Genomic DNA, 19,554 nt, shown 5'->3' with positions numbered 1-19,554 from the left:
CGTAGCATTTGTAGCAACTTTTGCGACTCCGATAATAAACCCCCCCCACTCCCCCCACCCCATCACCCCCCCCCACTCCCCTCCCACCACCGCCAATCGCCGCCATTGGCCACCAGTGACGGTGACGTCACCACGGCGCCTGTGCCAGGCTGGGTGCACTTCGAGGCTGCCGCGTGAAGTGTCGACGGCTCGACACTGAGGGGGTGACGTCACGCGAGCGTTGTGTTTAACGATTTAACCACGTGACGATTTACGATATTAGCGTAAAAATATGAACATTAGCTGAAGTGATGTGAACACGTTCGGATTACCTTCAAGTATGTTTACATTTACCTGAGGTGATGTTACCGTCATCTGAGGTGATGTTACCTCAGGTGAGGTAATGTTACCTTGGCTGACGTAATTTTACCTCTGCCTGAGGTAATGTTACCTCGACCTAACGTTATATTACATCGCTTGAGGTAGAGTTACCTCGCCTTCCGACAGGTCTGTTAAGGCCACACGGGGGATCTTAGTCTCGTCTCCCTGTGACTCTGTCTCCCTGTGACTCTGTCTCCATGTGACTCCATCTCCGTGACTGCATCTGACCGTCGTCCGCGTCTCGTCCCTCCGTGTCTCTGCGCCTCAGCAGCAGCAGCAGGAGATGGGCGACTTCCGAGACATCAGAGGCTTCTTCACCAAGGCCGAGTGGAGCGATCTGGCCGAGTGCGAGAAGCGGCGCTACAGGAACATCAAGCAGAACCACGCCGTCCTGCTGAACCTCTGGTGGGTACGGCAGGCCGAGCCTCTTCGCAACTCAACTAATTGTCGCAGTGATTATAATGATGAGACCAAGACGTCGTAGCAGAGTGGCATGCATGGGGCGCCATGGTGGCGAGATGTTAACTAACTCGCCTGGTCTACAGGAGGTCGTGGGTTCGATCCCGACCCTGACGATGCCTGTCATATATCTGGAGTCTGCGTGTGTCTCTCCCCGGTGAGATGTTAACTACCTCTCATGGTCTACAGGAGGTCGTGGGTTAGATCCCGGTCCTCCGGGTTTTTGCTCCACTTGTAGAATCAACATCACGCGTTTAGAGTATTTGTCTGCTGCTATAAATGTCCACGTGGTAAGCCACTTGGTTGAGCTGTCGTTTGTGGCAGCCAGGTCGCTTCTGAAGACGGAGCCAATAGCTCAGTGGACTTCACCTGGTGAAGTAAAAATAGATTTAGTTTTAGTTTAATGATTTGTTTACCTTTACTCTACTTTGCACGCCTATCGTGTTTGTGTTTTGTGTTGTAACTTTCTGACCCCGTGCCCCCTATGGGACATCTATGAAAAAGAGCTTCATAGCTCATCGGATTCATAATTCTAGTCACGTAGGTAAAAAATAAAATTAAAATTAATCAAAGTAAAATTAAAATTTATAAAAGTACTTTTATTAATTTAAATTTTATTTTTTACCTACGGATTCATAATGTTGGAGAGTAAACCCACAACATTTACAAAAATAGTTTATTTTGACTTAAAACTTTCGTGACTGCAGGAATTCATATTCTTTGGTTCTTTCGATAAAGTGACGTAGATAGAAAAACTAGAATAAAAATAAAGTGAATAATAAAAATGATAAAGCACTCATGTATAATCAAAACTTTTGAGTTATACATTAGTCTTCTTGGTTCTTTCGGTAAAGTCACATAGAAGGGAAAAAAACATAAAATACAATTATTAAAATACAATTTTAATGTTTTCTTTTTAATATTTTATTATTTCCCTTCTACGTGACTTTACCGAAAGAACCAAGAAGATGAATCCCTGCAGTCACGAAAGCTTTAAATTGAAATGTATACATTAGTGTTTTTTTTATGGAGCAGTCTAATTAGTGTCTTATTTTTATAATTTTTTATTCACTTAATTTGTATCATTTGAACTGCCTCTATTGGGAGGGTTTCCACATAACCATGAGATCTTTTAACAATCTCCGTGACAAGAAAGTTCATCTGATCGAGTCACTCACATTTCTGAAGAGATGCCGTGACTCTAACGTAATACCGATCTCATTGACACTGATTTCTGCTGCAGTCACATCTTCCAATGCCAGACGAATTTTGTTCAGGGCGAGCTTGGCCCTGATCTCAGAGAGAATTAGACTGCTCCATACTGAACTAGATCATGTAGACAAGACACTCTTGAAATCACACTTAACATTGACGGGAAAAATGTCGACATCTGATTGGGAACATGTAGATAACATGACCGCTTAATCAGCCACTACAATGTCAGCGAAATGTAAAGATCTGATTTTCGAGTTCAACCTCCTTTCTAACAAGAAACCAGATCCACACGTTAAAAGGTTAGACGTTGACAAGGTTGTTATTAATCTGAGTAATAGCCCAATGTGCGATGGTCTAAAGTCGGTTTTGGCTAAAGGGTTGAACTTCTCAGTCACCCCCAAACACATTCCAGTGGATGACGTTATTGCCCAGGTCGATGTCGCTCTTAAGGGTTTGGGGCGCATCGCTGCAGACGTTACAAGATCTGAAATTGCTGCAACCCTCAAAAGCGCTAAGATACCAGTCAGCAACATCAGTGAGGATGAACGTTTTTGTGGTTTTTGATTATTTTTATTCACTTTATTTTTCTATCTACGTGACTTTGCCAAAAGAACCAAAGAATATTTACAAAAAAATGTATTTTGTGTGTGTGTAATTTGTTTACCTTTTCTATACTTTGCACTCCTATCGTGTTTACTGTATTGCTTGGGGTTATTGTAGCAGCCAAATAATATAAATGAACGTAGTAGCGGTACACCGTTGCGCTGTATGAAATAATCATCACATTTTTGGCAAAAGTTATTTATTTCTTCGCGATTCGAGACCCCAGACAGAAGGATATTTTGGGGTGGTGGTGGTGCGTCAAAATCAGTTGTCGTGATGCCAAAGCGGTGGGAAGACGGAACGTGACATGAGCAGCACTGAACACGAAGCTTCGCAGTCTGTTGCCGTACAGCGGCGCCCAGTCTGATGACGATCGGCTGCTCCGTGCTCCAGTGGCAAGATTGGACTCCTCGTGCCCCTAGAGACTCGGTCGGACGGTGCCTCGATACGACTCGTGGTGTCGCCACCGCACGTTCGGAATGGGGGACGCGGCTGCTGAATCTGAGTGCAACTTCTGATGGAGAGTCCTGCAGCTCACTCAAGGGGCAACGGCGACATCGTCGGGACTATGAAAAATAAGAATCGGTTTTACTCTTTATGGGAATGAAACAGGAGGTGTTAAGATGTTCAAACACCAGATAGATTATAGCTTTTGCAAGGAATCAGGTTACTGCATTAACCACGTGTACTGAACACGCAAACAAACACTCTCTGATAACATTTAATCATTGTCTTTGATACTGATTGGTCTACCCCAGAGACAGCCTTCTTCATGGCCTAGTCTCACCAGTGTCAGACCAGAGAACAACACCAAAAGGCGACCAGTACAAAGACAATGCAGTGTCAAGAGCATTTATAGCTCGGGGTGAGTAGCTATATCATTGGACCTTTTTGCCAGAATCAAAGTATAAAAAATAGGAATCGGTTTTACCCTTTCTGGCAATAAAACGGGAGCTGTTAAGATGTTCACACACCAAATAGATGATTCCTTTTTGCAAGGGATCAAGTTACTGCATTAACCACGCGTACTTGTGTTGAACACGCAAACAAACACGCTCTGATAGTAATCACATCGTCACGACTGTGTTACGAGGACCCGGTGTGTTGCTATGCTGCACGGGTGTACTGCCAATACGTACAAATAACAATGACCGACTGCCTCCTTGCGCAGGGATGAACCCGGCCCAGCCCGAGTTCATGCGCGCACGCGGCAAGCGCAGGGCGAGGGGGAATGGAGCGGAGTGCGGGCGGTCGAGCGACTCCGACGAGGAGTGGACGGGGAGGAGGAAGAGGAAGGAGGTGGCGATGCACGGAGCACGAAGAGGCAAACGTAAAAGGGCGCTTGCAGACCGTGCAGAGACCCCCTGTAGACTCACACAGAGACCCCCTGTAGACTCACACAGAGACCCCTGTAGACTCACACAGAGGCCCCCTGTATACTCACGCAGAAACCCCCTGAAGACTCACAAAGAGACCCCGTGTAGAATCACACAGAGACCCCTGTAGACTCACACAGAGACCCATGTAGACTCACACAGAGACCCCCTCTCGACTCACGCAGAGACCCCCTGTAGACTCACACAGAGACCCCCTGTAGACTCACGCAGAGACCCCCTGTAGACTCACACAGAGACCCCTGTAGACTCACACAGAGACCCCCTGTAGACTCACACAGAGACCCCCTGTAGACTCACGCAGAGACCCCCTGTAGACTCACGCAGAGACCCCCTGTAGACTCACGCAGAGACCCCTATAGACTCACACAGATACCCCCTGTAGACTAACACAGAGACCCCCTGTAGACTCACACAGAGACCCTCTGTAGACTCACGCAGAGACCCCCTGTAGACTCACGCAGAGACCCCCTGTAGACTCACACAGAGACCCCCTGTAGACTCACACAGAGACCCCCTGTAGACTCACACAGAGACCCCCTGTAGACTCACACAGAGACCCCCTGTAGACTCACACAGACCCCTGTAGACTCACACAGAGACCCCCTGTAGACTCACACAGAGACCCCTGTAGACTCACACAGAAACCCCCTGTAGACTCACACAGAGACCCCCTGTAGACTCACGCAGAGACCCCTGTAGACTCACACAGAAACCCCCTGTAGACTCACACAGAGACCCCCTGAAGACTCACACAAAGACCCCTGTAGACTCACACAGAGACCCCTGTAGACTCACAGAGACCCCCTGTAGACTCACGCAGAGACCCCTGTAGACTCACACAGAGACCCCCTGTAGACTCACGCAGAGACCCCTGTAGACTCGCTTGATGAAGCTGGTTGTAATCACCAGCGGAACCAAGTTAAATGCCCGCTCACGGTCAACACCCGTGACGACGATCCGAACCGGTCCTGAGCCTCCCCTAGGTTGACAAAGACGGTCGGGCGTGTTGCTAGCTGCCCATCCCCCCGTGTGCCGTGCTGGCCTTCGTAGATGCTGCTTGCTGACAGCACTTGACCGCAACAGTCTGTGAAGGCTACACGGGGCATCTTTTTAATTGTGGACCGAGTTGGCACAGTCGCGGGCACAGGTGGTGCATCTGGCAGTCATCTCAGTAAACCTATGGCACCTGCAGGGTCCGTCTCGTGACCTGCACCTAGCCTGGCACAACAGTCAACCCATGGCATGGCACCTGGTTCTGTCCTGTGACAACAGTCTGTTAAGGCGGCACAGGGGAGATCATTGACTTTTTGGTAAATATGTGAGTGAGTAAATGTTTGCATGCATAAATACGCGTGTGGGTGTGTTCACACGTGTGTGTGTTAATGCATTTCCGTGTGTTCACACGTGTGTGCGTGTGTTAACGCGTGTGCATATGGGGAGCGGTAGTGTAGCGGTTAGCGCGCTGCGCTATGAACCCGGCGACCCGGGTTCGATTCCCGCTCACGGTCAACACCAGTGACGATTATTTGAACCGGTCCTGTGCCTCCCCTATGTCGGCTCAGCCTCAACTGAGTACCTGGTGCGGTGTGTAAACATCACCACTGGGGAGACAAAGACGGTCGGGCGTGGTGCTGGCCACCCACCCCCTCGTGTACCGTTCTGGCCTTCATAGGTGCTCACTACAGCACTTGCCCCTACAGTCTGTTAAGGCTATACGGGGGAGCTTTGTCCTTGCATATGTTCATGCGTGTCCTGTGTTCACACGTGTGTTCACGTGTGTGCGTGTGTTCACGTGTGTGCGTGTGTTCACGTGTGTGCGTGTGTTCACGTGTGTGCGTGTGTTCACGCAGGAGGAGGCAAGGGGGCTGCTTCACGCTGGGCCACCGTGGGAGAGTCTCACGCGAGGGCAGCTCCCAGCAAGCGCAAGGTCTCTGTGCACAGCGCACGGCACTCCTCTCGTTACAGCTGCTGCTGCTGTTGTCTTTAGTTTGTTGTCCTTCCCCCGCACCTCCCATTAGCGAGGTTGGCTACGTACGGTGACAAAGACATTCAACGTACATACATACTACTAGACACTGCTATACCAGGGACGTGCGGTCAGGGGAGACGGGCGAGGCAGAGCCTCACCTGTCATATACTCCAATGAAAATAGCTGTTACGAAAAGTACAAAAAAATGTTCCACTGGTCTGTGTTATAAAAGTAATTTCTATATAATTATACCAGAGACGTGCGTCATTATTGTGGTGGTGGTGGTATTGGAACGCGCGCACACCAGCTCCGGTTAACTCCCATTACTTACCTGTGCGGGGCGGTTGTGATATCCCTAGCCGGGGCCCCTCCCGAGGGGAGGGGGCTGTGGGGTGTGTGTGATCCCACAGAACCCCGCCCCTCAGTGGGGAATCGTATAAAAGGCGAGACTCTGAGAGGAGAGAGTTAGTTCGAACAAGCCAAGGACGAAGAACCAGCTGAAGTCCAGCTAGCTAGACCCTGGGACTCCTCTGACCCGCTGTCCTTCTAAAGGCCGGGCAGAGCAAGCCAGTGGTGCGACCCCAGAGCCGCGAAGGCTGATGTCCTTGTAAGGGCCGGATTCGTGTGGCTGGTGGTCGGGACCTGTGCCTTGGCTGGGCCAGGTCAGGTAGTCTCCTTGAGAGGAGGGTCGTAGTATTGGTGGGGAGTCGGTGAGTTAGCTTGGGGAGTTAGCTCCCTTGAGAGAACGGGTGAAGAGGCCGTTACCTCTTCAAGTGTGAAGCTGTAACGGGCTCAGAGTTAATAAATATGGGTTGCCTCTACTTCAACTGTCTCTGTCGTCACGGTGTCCACTACATTATTATAATTAGTTTATTAATTAGTTGAGTTGTGAAGAGGCATGGCCTGCCATACCCACCGAGGTTCAGCATGACGGCATGGTTCTGCTTGATGTATGGAATCAGATTTACAGATTCAGAATATCAGAATTAAAATATGTATTGTACTGGAGGAATCCGATGAGGTGTCAGGGTCGAGATGGAACCCGCGACCTCCTGCGTACCAGGCGAGGGAGTTAACATCTCCTAGCCACCGCTGGTCACCGCACCAACTCCGCCCCCCACACCCCCTCCGCCCCCTCACCCCACCGCCCCCTCCGCTCAGACTAAAGCGGAAGCCCTGGAGTACGTGTGGAGCATCTTGCAGGGCGTGGAGGAGGAGCAGCAGCAGGAGGAGGAGGAGTTCAGGGGATTTGAGCTGAGGGAGGTGCACAAGGCCAGGATGGCGATGTTCAGGCTGGAGCGCAGAGCCACCGCCTGCAAGGAGGCCCTGAGGGTGGCGCTCCAGAGGATACGTGGAGGTGCGTAGCCTGCAGCGGTGATTTCTATTCCCACCGCAACTCCACACTCCCCTCTATTCTCACCGGAACTCCACACTCCCCTCTATTCTCACCAGAACTCCACGCTCCCCTCTATTCTCACCGGAACCCCACACTCCCCTCTATTCTCACCGGAATTCTACACTCCCCTCTATACCCACCAGAACTCCACACTCCCCTCTATTCTCACCAGAACTCCACACTCCCCTCTATTCCCACCGGAACTCCACACTCCCCTCTATTCCCACCGGAACTCCACACTCCCCTCTATTCTCACCGGAACTCCACGCTCCCCTCTATTCTCACCGGAACTCCGCAATCTTCTGTTAGTGCTGATGGAAGTCGCCACTGCTGTTGATGCTACTGCTACATGTGCTCCTGTCAGGGCTGCTGCTGGTACTGATGCAGCCTATGAACTAAACGATGTTTATTTTTCTTATTGGTTCTTTCGGTAAAGTCACGTAGAAGGGAAGTAATAAAATAATAAAAATAAAACATAACAAAACAATTCTCACGACGTTTCGGCCACAACGCAAGCAGCCGTCCTCAGGTGAAAACCAGGTCTGTCGAGGCGACAGCGTCTGAATGATACAGCACACGTGCTTGGAGCATATATATAAGCTGGGTTGGAAGGGGGGAAAAGAGCGCCTTGACAAAAGAATATGCATATCAAGAGGCATTTAGCATATTTATGGGAAATGCAGGTATGTGATTAGTACTACTCATGCCCGTGCATTATGCAGGATTAGCAGCATCAAAGGGAGGGGATATGGGAAATGCAGGTATGTGATTAGTACTACTTATGCCCGTGCATTATGCAGGATTAGCAGCATCAAAGGGAGGGGATATGGGAAATGCAGGTATGTGATTAGTACTACTTATGCCCGTGCATTATGCAGGACTAGCAGCATCAAAGGGAGGGGATATGGGAAATGCAGGTATGTGATTAGTACTACTTATGCCCGTGCATTATGCAGGATTAGCAACCAGGGTGTGCCCCACTGAGCTGTGTAGCTGTTTTTCAGAAGCGACTGGCTATCACAAATAAGAGCTCAACGAAGTGACTTGTCATCATCGTCATTACGTGGACATTTATAGCAGCCAAATACTCTCAACGCATGACGTTGGTTCTATATGTCGAGGGAAAAAAACGGAGGACCCGGAGAAAAATCCACGCAACCACGGGGAGGTATTCGCCATGAAAGTTTGCACAGACAAGGAATTTACTATGGCCGGAAGGTGCATACATTCAACATGTAGGAATCTTAAAACTGAAATGAGTGGTATACAGTCAAACTATACTAAAATTACAAAGTCTAACTAATACTAAGGGGCTAAAGTATGTAAAATTGTGAATAAGTGTACAATATAAAATGTAAACTAGCCATAATATACAATCTAAAAATACAAAAATACAAATAGGGTAACATGTTGTAAACTATACAGTCGGGATGGAACCCACGACCTCCTGTAGACCATGCGAGGGAGTTAACATCTCGCCACGGAGGAGAGTGAGACACGCAGACTCCAAATATACTGCAGGCTTCATCAGGGTCGGGATGGAACCCACGACCTCCCGTATACCACGAGAGGTAGTCAACATCTCGCCGTGTTTGCCTGCAGGCTCCTCCGTGCCGCCGGCCTCCGCCCAGGCTGTGGCGGTGTCGCGCAGCGCTCGCTCTCGCTACGGCCTGCGCCCGCGCGAGAGGAAAGTCTACACAGAGGTGGAGGAGCCCCAGGACGACGACTTCTTCTGTGAGACCCCCTGCTCCCTCTCACTCTCTCTCTCTCACTTTCTCACACACTCTCTCACAATGTCACTTTCTCACACTCTCTTAGGGCCGTCCATTAATGGCGTCACGCGATTTTGGACCCCCCTCCCCCCCATCACACGACATCACAAAAAGTCAGACCCCCCCCTCAAATGTGACGTCACAAAGCTCATTTAATATGCTTAAAATCGCTTCAAACTATTGTCATTGTAGTGCATATTTAATGTGGCACTGCAGTCTGATGTTATAGGAGAAAACATTTATTAAAAAGTATTTAATTAAGTAGAACGTGTTGTCTGTGGTTCCTCACACATCGTCACAAATGTCTGACCCCCCCACCCCCCTAGGTGCATGACGTCATTTATGGACGGCCCCTTACTCTAACTTTCTCACACTCTCTCCTATCTCTCTCTATTGCTCCCGCGCTCTCACTCGATATATTCCACCTGCTCCCTCTCACTCTCTCTCCCTTTCCCTCCCTCTCACACGCTCCCTTTCTCGCACTCTCACTTACCTCCCTGTCTTTTGCTCCCTCACTCAGGGATGCAGGGAGGGAGCAGGGAGGGTGACAGGGTTTACATCTCCGATGAGCGAGCTAAAGAAGTTCACAATGCAGAGAGGGAGGAAAGGAGGCATCTGTCTGGAGCGCTCCTCACCCTCTCACCCTCTCACAGTGCCACTGCTGCTGCTGCTGTTACTACTGCGGTTCGCCCTCCTCCCGCTGCTGCTGCTGTGGCTCTCAGTCTGCGAGCTGTGCAGGGATTTCTACCTGGCGGAGTGCTCCGTGCACGGCCCGCCAGAGTTCATCGCGGACGCGGCCGTGGCCACGGGAGTGGCCAACAGGGCCCGGCTCAGCCTGCCCCAGGGCCTCACCGTCGGCGCCTCCTCCATCGCCGGCGCCGGCCTCGGGGTGTGGAGCAACAGGAAGAAGCTGCCCAAGGGGGTGATGTTTGGGCCCTACCAGGGAGAGGTGTCTGAGGAGAACCCCGTGAGCGAGTACTGCTGGCTGGTGAGCTGCTGCTGCTGCCACTGCCACTGCTGCAGCCTCCTCCTATTCCTACATCATCATCGTGTGTGTGGAGAGGAGGCTCGTGAAGGAGATGCAGAGAAACCCATTGCCTCACACAGTCACCCACAGACTTACACAGAGATCTAGAGACTGGCACAGAGAGACCCATAGACTCACACAGAGACCCATAGACTCGCACAGAAACCCATAGACTCACACAGAGACCCATAGACTCGCACAGAGACCCATAGACTCGCACAGAGACCTATAGACTCGCACAGAGACCCATAGATTCACACAGAGACTCATAGACTCGCACAGAGACCCATAGCCTCACACAGTCACCCACAGACTCACACAGAGACCCAGAGACTCGCATAGAGAGACCCACAGACTTGCACAGAGACCTAGAGACTTGAACAGAGACCCAGAGACTCACAGTGGGACACACAGACTCACACAGAGACCCAGAGACTCACACAGAGAGACCCAGATACTCACACAGATGCTCAGAGAATCGCACAGAGAGATCCACAGTCTCACACAGAGACCCAGAGACTCGCACAGAGACCAAGAGAATCGCACAGAGACCCACAGTCTCACACAGAGACCCAGAGTCGCACAGATACCCTAGAGACTCGCACAGAGACCCAGAGACTCGTACAGAGACCTAGAGACTCACCCAAAGACCCCCAGAATCACAGAGAGACCCAAAAATTAACGTAATTATTTGAACTTGTAACACACAGCAAAGACGGTGGTCACCGCATGGCGCGGCGCTTACAGATGCACTTCTGCGGCCGTCTGGAAGGCTCTTCCTTGCAATATTAGGAAGCCACTGGGAGCTATGCACTTTTAAATCTTGTAGATTGAAAATGCATTTCTATAGAACTGCTTTTAGTGTTTAGTTTGTTGTCCTTCCCCCGCACCTCCGATCAGCACGGTTGGCTACGTACGGTACGAAAGAAGTTCAACTTACAGTCCAACTCACATTAATTATCCGGGGATCTGCTCGTGTGCGTGTGTGTTTCAGATTTACAAAAACAAAAAGGATCGTGAATATGTTGATGCTCAAGATGAATCTAAATCAAACTGGATGAGGTTATTCTTGTCTTAAGGACCACAACACAGAGACCAGAACCACTACACACAGAGACCAGAACCACTACACACAGAAACCAGAACCACTACACACAGAGGCCAGAACCACTACACACAGAGACCAGAACCACCACACACAGAGACCAGAACCACCACACACAGAGACCAGAACCACTACACACAGAGGCCAGAACCACACATAGTGACCAGAACCACCACACACAGAGACCAGAACCACTACACACAGAGACCAGAACCACCACACACAGTGACCAGAACCACTACACACAGAGACCAGAACCACCACACACAGAGACCAGAACCACTACACACAGAGGCCAGAACCATACACAGTGAACAGAACCACCACACACAGAGACCAGAACCACCACACACTGTGACCAGAACCACTACACACAGAGACCAGAACCACCACACACTGTGACCAGAACCACTACACACAGAGGCCAGAACCATACACAGTGAACAGAACCACTACACACAGAGACCAGAACCACTACACACAGAGACCAGAACCACTACACACAGAGACCAGAACCACCACACACAGTGACCAGAACCATCACACACAGAGACCAGAACCACCACACACAGAGACCAGAACCACCACACACAGTGACCAGAACCACCACACACAGAGACCAGAGCCACCACACACAGAGACCAGAACCACCACACACAGTGACCAGAACCATCACACACAGAGACCAGAACCACTACACACAGAGACCAGAACCACCACACAGAGACCAGAACCACTACACACAGTGACCAGAACCACTACACACAGAGACCAGAACCACTGCAGAGACCAACCCCAGGCCTCCCCTTGGAGCATGGTTCCAGCCACACCACCCCCACATAGCGCCCAGTGCCGGCCCTTAATAGGCGCTCGCTAACGGCGCCCACCCCGCCCCCGCGTCTGCCCGCGCAGGTTCGTCAACTGCGCGAGGAATGAGCAGGAGCAGAACCTGGTGGCCTTCCAGCACCGGGGGCAGATTTACTACCGCACGTTCCGTGCCGTGGGGCCCGGCTCTGAGCTGCTGGTCTGGTACGGCGAGGAGTTCGCCCAGGAGCTGGGCATCGCCTGCGAGGCCGGGCCCTCGCGACGCCGCAGCAGCAACAGCAGCAGCAACGAGATGGCTCCCAGGGCCACCGCCAGAGACCTGCAGCCCGTGCAGCCTCCACCAAACGAGGAACATTGTGAGCACCGCTCACCAGAGACTCGCCAATGATCACCAGACTATAGCCACCACTCACCAGAGATGATAGCCACCACTCACCAGAGATAATAGCCACCGCTCACCAGAGATGATAGCCACCACTCACCAGAGATGATAGCCACCACTCACCAGAGATGATAGCCACCGCTGACCAAATGATAGCCACCTCACCAAAGACGATAGCCATCACTCACCAGAGATGATAGCCACCACTCACCAGAGATGATAGCCTCCACTCACCAGAGTTGATAGCCACCAATTACCAGAGATGATAGCCACCACTCAACAGAGATGACAGCCACCACTCACCAGAGACTATTGCCACCACTCACCAGAGATGATAGCCACCACTCACCAGAGATGATAGCCACCACTCACCACAGATGATAGCCACCACTCACCAGAGATGATAGCCTCCACTCACCAGAGATGATAGCCACCACTCACCAGAGATGATAGCCTCCACTCACCAGAGTTGATAGCCACCAATTACCAGAGATGATAGCCACCACTCACCAGAGACGATAGCCACTGCTCACCAGAGATGGTAGCCACCACTCACCAGGGACTATTGCCACCACTCACCAGAGATGATAGCCACCAATCACCAGTGATGATAGCCACCACTCACCAGATATGATAGCCACCACTCACCAAATATGATAGCCACCACTCACCAGAGCTGATAGCCACCACTCACCAGAGATGATAGCCACCGCTCACCAGAGATGATAGCCACCACTCACCAGAGCTGATAGCCACCACTCACCAGAGATGATAGCCACCACTCACCAGAGATGATAGCCACCGCTCACCAGAGATGATAGCCACCGCTCACCAGAGATGATAGCCACCACTCACGAGAGATGGTAGCCACTGCTCACCAGAGATGATAGCCACCACTCACCAGAGATGATAGGCACCACCCACACTGATAAGGTGCAAATGAGTAACTGGTGTGGTGTGTAGTAGTAAACATCGCCATTGGGGAGACAAAGGCGGCCATGTGTGGTGCTGGCCACCCTCCCACTCGTGTGCCGTGCTGGCTTTCATAGGTGCCCGATAACAGCACTTGTCCCAAAAGTATATGCAGGCTATACGGGGGTTCTTTGTCTTTGTGTGTATATAAATGGAGCCCACTGCACTACGAACCCGGCCACCTGAGTTCGATTCCCACTCACGGCCAACATCAGTGGTGAATATTTAGGCCTCCCCTAGGTTGACTCAGCCTCAAATGAGTACCTAGCTTAAATGTGGAAACATCGCCACTGGAGAGACAAAGGCGGCCGGGCCTGGTGTTGGCCACCTACTCCCTCGTGTGCCATGCCGGCCTTCATAGGTACTCGCAAACAGCACTTGCCCAATAGTCTATGTCTGTTGGGGACCTTTACCTTTGTATATACACACACACACACGTGTGCAAGAGTGTTCATGTCTAGATGTTGGTGTGTGCGCGTGTGTCTTGTTCCTCTGGGATGATGCAGGTGGAGTGGGTGTGGAGGTCACAAGGCTGCCGTGTCCTGACTGCAACCGTCAGTTCATCTGCCGCTCGAGTCTACAGAATCACGTGCAGAGGAGACACCCCTCTAAGCCCAGTAACAAAAGTCATCAGTGTGACCAATGTTCATTCAGCACAGACTACAAGAGTAGCTTGAAGATACACCAGAGAACACACACGGGAGAGAAGCCGTTCAAGTGCACTGTGTGTGAGAAGGCGTTTGGACAACTACCTCATCTTCACAGCCACCAGAGAACACACACGGGAGAGAAGCCGTTCAAGTGCACCGTGTGTGAGAAGGCGTTTGCACGGCTATCACATCTTCACAGGCACCAGAGAACACACACGGGAGAGAAGCCGTTCAAGTGCACCGTGTGTGAGAAGGAGTTTGCACATTTACAACATCTTCACAGCCACCAGAGAACACACACGGGAGAGAAGCCGTTCAAGTGCACCGTGTGTGAGAAGGCGTTTGGACAACTACCTCATCTTCACAGCCACCAGAGAACACACACGGGAGAGAAGCCGTTCAAGTGCACCGTGTGTGAGAAGGCGTTTGGACAACTACCTCATCTTCACAGCCACCAGAGAACACACACGGGAGAGAAGCCGTTCAAGTGCACCGTGTGTGAGAAGGCGTTTGGACAACTACCTCATCTTCACAGCCACCAGAGAACACACACGGGAGAGAAGCCGTTCAAGTGCACCGTGTGTGAGAAGGCGTTTGCACAGCTATCAACTCTTCACAGCCACCAGAGAACACACACCGGCCAGAATGCATTTTCTCATTCCCGTGAAAACAGAAAAGTCAGCCATCCTGAGCAAAAAGCGCACAGCGCCGAGCTGTGAATTAGTTTTACACAACAGGCCACGTGATTAGCCGAGGCTGTGCCACTCTTGAAACTGATTTTGAATGTGAACACGGAAACCTACGGATCCTCCTACACCTGCCTCACATTCTGTGGGGGGTTCGAGATTAAACCGACTCGGCCACCCCTCGATTGCAAGTACGGAGTTCTAGGTCCCAACCACTGCACTTCCCTCCCCATCACCTGGGGGTCCCTGTGTGTGTGAGTGTGCAGAGTCCCCCGTGCAGAGCTGCACTGTTGTTACCCTAGAGGGGGGCACCGCAGGGCGATCCACCTACAGATACCCCTGTCTGCACGTCTCCAGCCGGTCTCCATGCGCACCGTGTGCCGTCTCGTAGCCCTGCCCCGTGCGACGTACGTACAGTACATACAGTGCGTACCCATCCAGCGGTAGACTGAACCGCGGCCGATGACGAAGGTGGCATCCGCTCGCAAATCTCCGAACACTCAGTCCAGAGGTCGCAACCGGGTAAACGATACCCGTACCCTACGGTCACTGGTGAGTAACTGTCACTCATTTCCCAACGTCTTGTCTCTTCTCACAATTCAAGTTCCTAGAATCAACCCACCCGCGCCTGCAACATGGCTTCACCCCAGAGGTCGCAATCAGGTACCCGATACCAGGTACGGGTACCTGTTTACGACGCTGGTGCGGCCAGGTACGGGTAAGGAATCAAAACCCGTTTGCGACCTCTGACTCAGTACCGTAGCCCCGAGCCATCGCTTGTGCGCTATTCACTTTGCTGCTGAGAGGAAAGCTACGGGGAGGAGGTGGGGGGGTTGCTATGAGAGGACATCTGTAGAACGGCTGGAGATCTGCGAAGAAGAGCTTCATAGCTCATCGGATTCCTGCGGTCTGAAAAAATATTCCGAGAGGGCGTTGGGAGGGGGGGTGTAGGTATGAGTGGGGCATCTGCACTTGGATCACCCTGCGTGTTGTTGCTGCCTCCCCCGTTGAAAATGTTCCCAGCGTGAACTTCACCTTTGCTGTTGCGACGACGCCGTGTGCCGTGCGTGAACGTCGTTGTCGGAACAACAAAACGCAGTAAAAACTAAAGTAACTTTATCGGTACCGAGGCTCCCACAGGGCCACGCGGGGCAGGGAGTGTGGCAAAGTTTTGGCGCCGGCTAGCGCAGAGTGGCGGCGGTCGTGTCGCTACGCTTCTCTGCGGTGAGCAAACGACGTCTTTATAACAACAGCAACAGTGCTGCTGCTGCTGCGCCTCTCTAAATAGAATTAACGAGGGCAAGCCGCTCGCTCGATTCGCGGGATTCTGCAGTGAACGGTGACACCCACCCCGTGAACGGTGACACCCACCCCGTGAACGGTGACACCCACCCCGTGAATGGTGACTACCACCCCGTGAACGGTGGCACCCACCCCGTGAACCGTGACACCCACCCCGTGAACGGTGACGCCCACCCCGTGAACGGTGACGCCCACCCCGTGAACCGTAACACCCACCCCGTGAACGGTGGCACCCACCCCGTGAACCGTGACACCCACCCCGTGAACGGTGACGCCCACCCCGTGAACGGTGACGCCCACCCCGTGAACGGTGACGCCCACCCCGTGAACGGTGACACCCACCCCGTGAACGGTGACGCCCACCCCGTGAACCGTAACACCCACCCCGTGAACTGTGACGCTCACCCCGTGAACGGTGACACCCACCCCGTGAACGGTGACACCCACCGACCCTGCAACTCTGCAGACGTCTCGGACGCGGGAAAGGGTTGAGAGATTCTCTGCGTCGTCCCGGTTGCTCGCGTGATGTCGCACGGTGGTGGCGCGCGTTGACTCTTACACGTTTAAGAAAGTTGAGCATTAGTTTGTGATTCTGTTTACAATTATATATACACATACTTAAACTAACAAAAATTATTTTTGGATTTTACCAAGTAAGGTCCAACTGGATACGTAGAAGCTCTTTTATCAGACGCGACCACCTGGCCATCACAAATGAAAGCTCAACGAAGTGGCTTCTCATTGTGTGGACATTTATAGCGGCCAAATTCTCTGATTGCGTGATTTCGATTCTAAATGTTGAGGGGAAAACCGGAGGACCTGGAGAAAAATCCACACGACCACGGGGAGAGAGAGATAGAGAGACGCGAAAAACTCAAAATATACAGCAGGCGTCAGGGTCAGAATCGAACTAACGATCTGCTGTATCCCAGGAGAGGTAGTTAACATCTCAACATGCGTTCAGAGTATTTGGCTGCTGTGAATGTCACGTGATGAGCCACTTTGGTGCGCTGCTGTCATTTGTGATAGCCAGGTCGCTACTACACAGCTCAGTGGGGGCCTTACCTGGAAAAGTAAAGTGAAGTGAAAATAAATCTACTATATTCTTGGTTCTTTCGGTAAAGTCACGTAGATGGGTAATAATAAAATAAAAATTAAGAAACAAATTAACACGACGTTTCGATTACAACACAATCAATCATCATCAGGTTACAAAAACCACAGCAAAAACCATTTATTGCTGTGGTTTTCACACCTGGAAACAATAAGGTAATAAAAATAAAGTAATCCGTGTATTTTTTATTATTTAATAATACAATAATAAAACTTTTATTTAATAATAAAATAATAACAATAAAACTATTATTTTATTGTTTTATTTTTCTTATTTTATTATTTCCATTCTACGTGACTTTACAGAAAGAACCAAGAAGAGGTGGTGGTCGTTGTTGCGTTCCTGAAGAACACCGCGTTGTGGAGAAATAATATAAACTATAGGGGGTGAAGCGTGGTCCGCGACAACACGCGAGATGATGGGTAAGACAGAGGCCGGACTACGACTGAGGCGCGTGGGTAGCGTCTAGAAGCAGCATCCAGCAGCATCCCAATGCCTCCTCGCGTGATGCCGCTACGCCGAGGCAGCCGCACGGAGAACCGCTTGTTCCTACTCGCGTTGCGACCTCGTTCCGTTCGCTCGCTCGCGTTGCGTCCAATCCGCATCCGCGTCACAAACAGCGTGTTCCCCTACACATCATTCATGGCGTTATATCATCCAATCGGCGTTGTTCAAACTAACACGCGGCGTTGTAGGAGAACCAGACTGTGCCGTTGTCTTCTGCTGTTTAACGCAGAGGAACTCCACACTCCCCTCTATTCTCACCGGAACGCCACACTCCCCTCTATTCTCATCGGAACTCCACACTCCCCTCTATTCTCACCAGAACTCCACACTCCCCTCTATTCCAACCGGAACTCCACACTCCCCTCTCTTCTCACCGAAACTCCACACTCCCCTCTATTCCCACCAGAACTCCACACTCCCCTCTATTCCCACCGGAACTCCACACTCCCCTCTATTCCCACCAGAACTCCACACTCCCCTCTATTCCCACCGGAACTCCACACTTCCCTCTATTCCCACCGGAACTCCACACTCCCCTCTATACTCACCGGAACTCCACACTCCCCTCTATTCTCACCGGAACTCCACACTCCCCTCTATTCTCACCGGAATTCCACACTCCCCTCTATTCTCACCAGAACTCCGCACTCCCCTCTATTCTCACCAGAACTCCACGCTCCCCTCTATTCTCACCGGAACTCCACACTCCCCTCTATTCTCACCAGAACTCCACACTTCCCTCTATTCTCACCAGAACTCCACGCTCCCCTCTATTCTCACCGGAATTCTACACTCCCCTCTATTCCCACCAGAACTCCACACTCCCCTCTATTCTCACCAGAACTCCACACTCCCCTCTATTCTCACCGGAACTCCACACTCCCCTCTATTCTCACCAGAACTCCACACTCCCCTCTATTCTCACCAGAACTCCACACTCCCCTCTATTCTCATCGGAACTCCACACTCCCCTCTATTCTCACCAGAACTCCACACTCCCCTCTATTCTCACCAGGAACTCCACACTCCCCTCTATTCTCACCGGAACTCCACACTACCCCTCTATTCTCACCAGAAACTCCACACTCCCCTCTATTCTCACCGAACTCCACACTCCCCTCTATTCCAACCGAAACTCCACACTCCCTCTATTCTCACACCAGAAACTCCACTCCACACTCCCCGCTATTCCCACCAGAACGCCACACTCCCCTCTATTCCCACCGGAAACTCCACACGCCCCTCTATTCCCACCAGAACTCCACACTCCCTCTATTCCCACCGGAACTCCACACTTCCCTCTATTCCCACCGAACTCCACACTGCCCCTCTATACTCACCGGAACTCCACAACTCCCCTCTAGTCTCGACCGGAACTTCCACACTCCCCTCTATTCTCACCGAATTCCACAACTCCCCTCTATTCTCACCAGAACTCTCCACACTCCCCCTCTATTCTCACCTAGAACTCCACACTCCCCTCTATTCCACCGGAACTCCACACTCCCCTCTATTCTCACCGAACTAACTCCGATCACTCGCCCTCTATTCTCACCGGAACTCCACACATCCCCTCTATTCTCACCAGAACTCCACACTCCCCTCTATTCTCATCGGAACTCCACACTCCCCTCTATTCTAACCAGAACTCCACATCCCCTCTTTCTCACCGGAACTCCACTCTCCCTCTATTCCTCACCGGAACTCCAACCTCCCTCTATTCTCACCAGAATCCACACTAACTCACCTCTATTCTCACCGTAACTCCACACTCCCCTCTATCCAACGTAACTCCACACTCCCTCTATACTCC

General features: G+C 51.4%; 1 pseudogene; it reads left to right on the top strand.

Moving 5' to 3' along the window:
• The first annotated feature begins 8,010 nt into the window (after nucleotides 1–8,010).
• LOC133359756 (oocyte zinc finger protein XlCOF6-like) overlaps nucleotides 8,011–19,554 on the top strand; it is a 21,113-nt pseudogene continuing 9,569 nt past the window's right edge.

This window comes from Lethenteron reissneri, chromosome 66 (genome assembly GCF_015708825.2).
Source record: "Lethenteron reissneri isolate LAM-NWPU_2019-01 chromosome 66, ASM1570882v1, whole genome shotgun sequence".
In the NCBI taxonomy this organism is placed as follows: domain Eukaryota; kingdom Metazoa; phylum Chordata; class Hyperoartia; order Petromyzontiformes; family Petromyzontidae; genus Lethenteron; species Lethenteron reissneri.
Note: the sequence above shows the minus strand (reverse complement) of the source record. Positions and strands in the feature narration are given on the sequence as shown.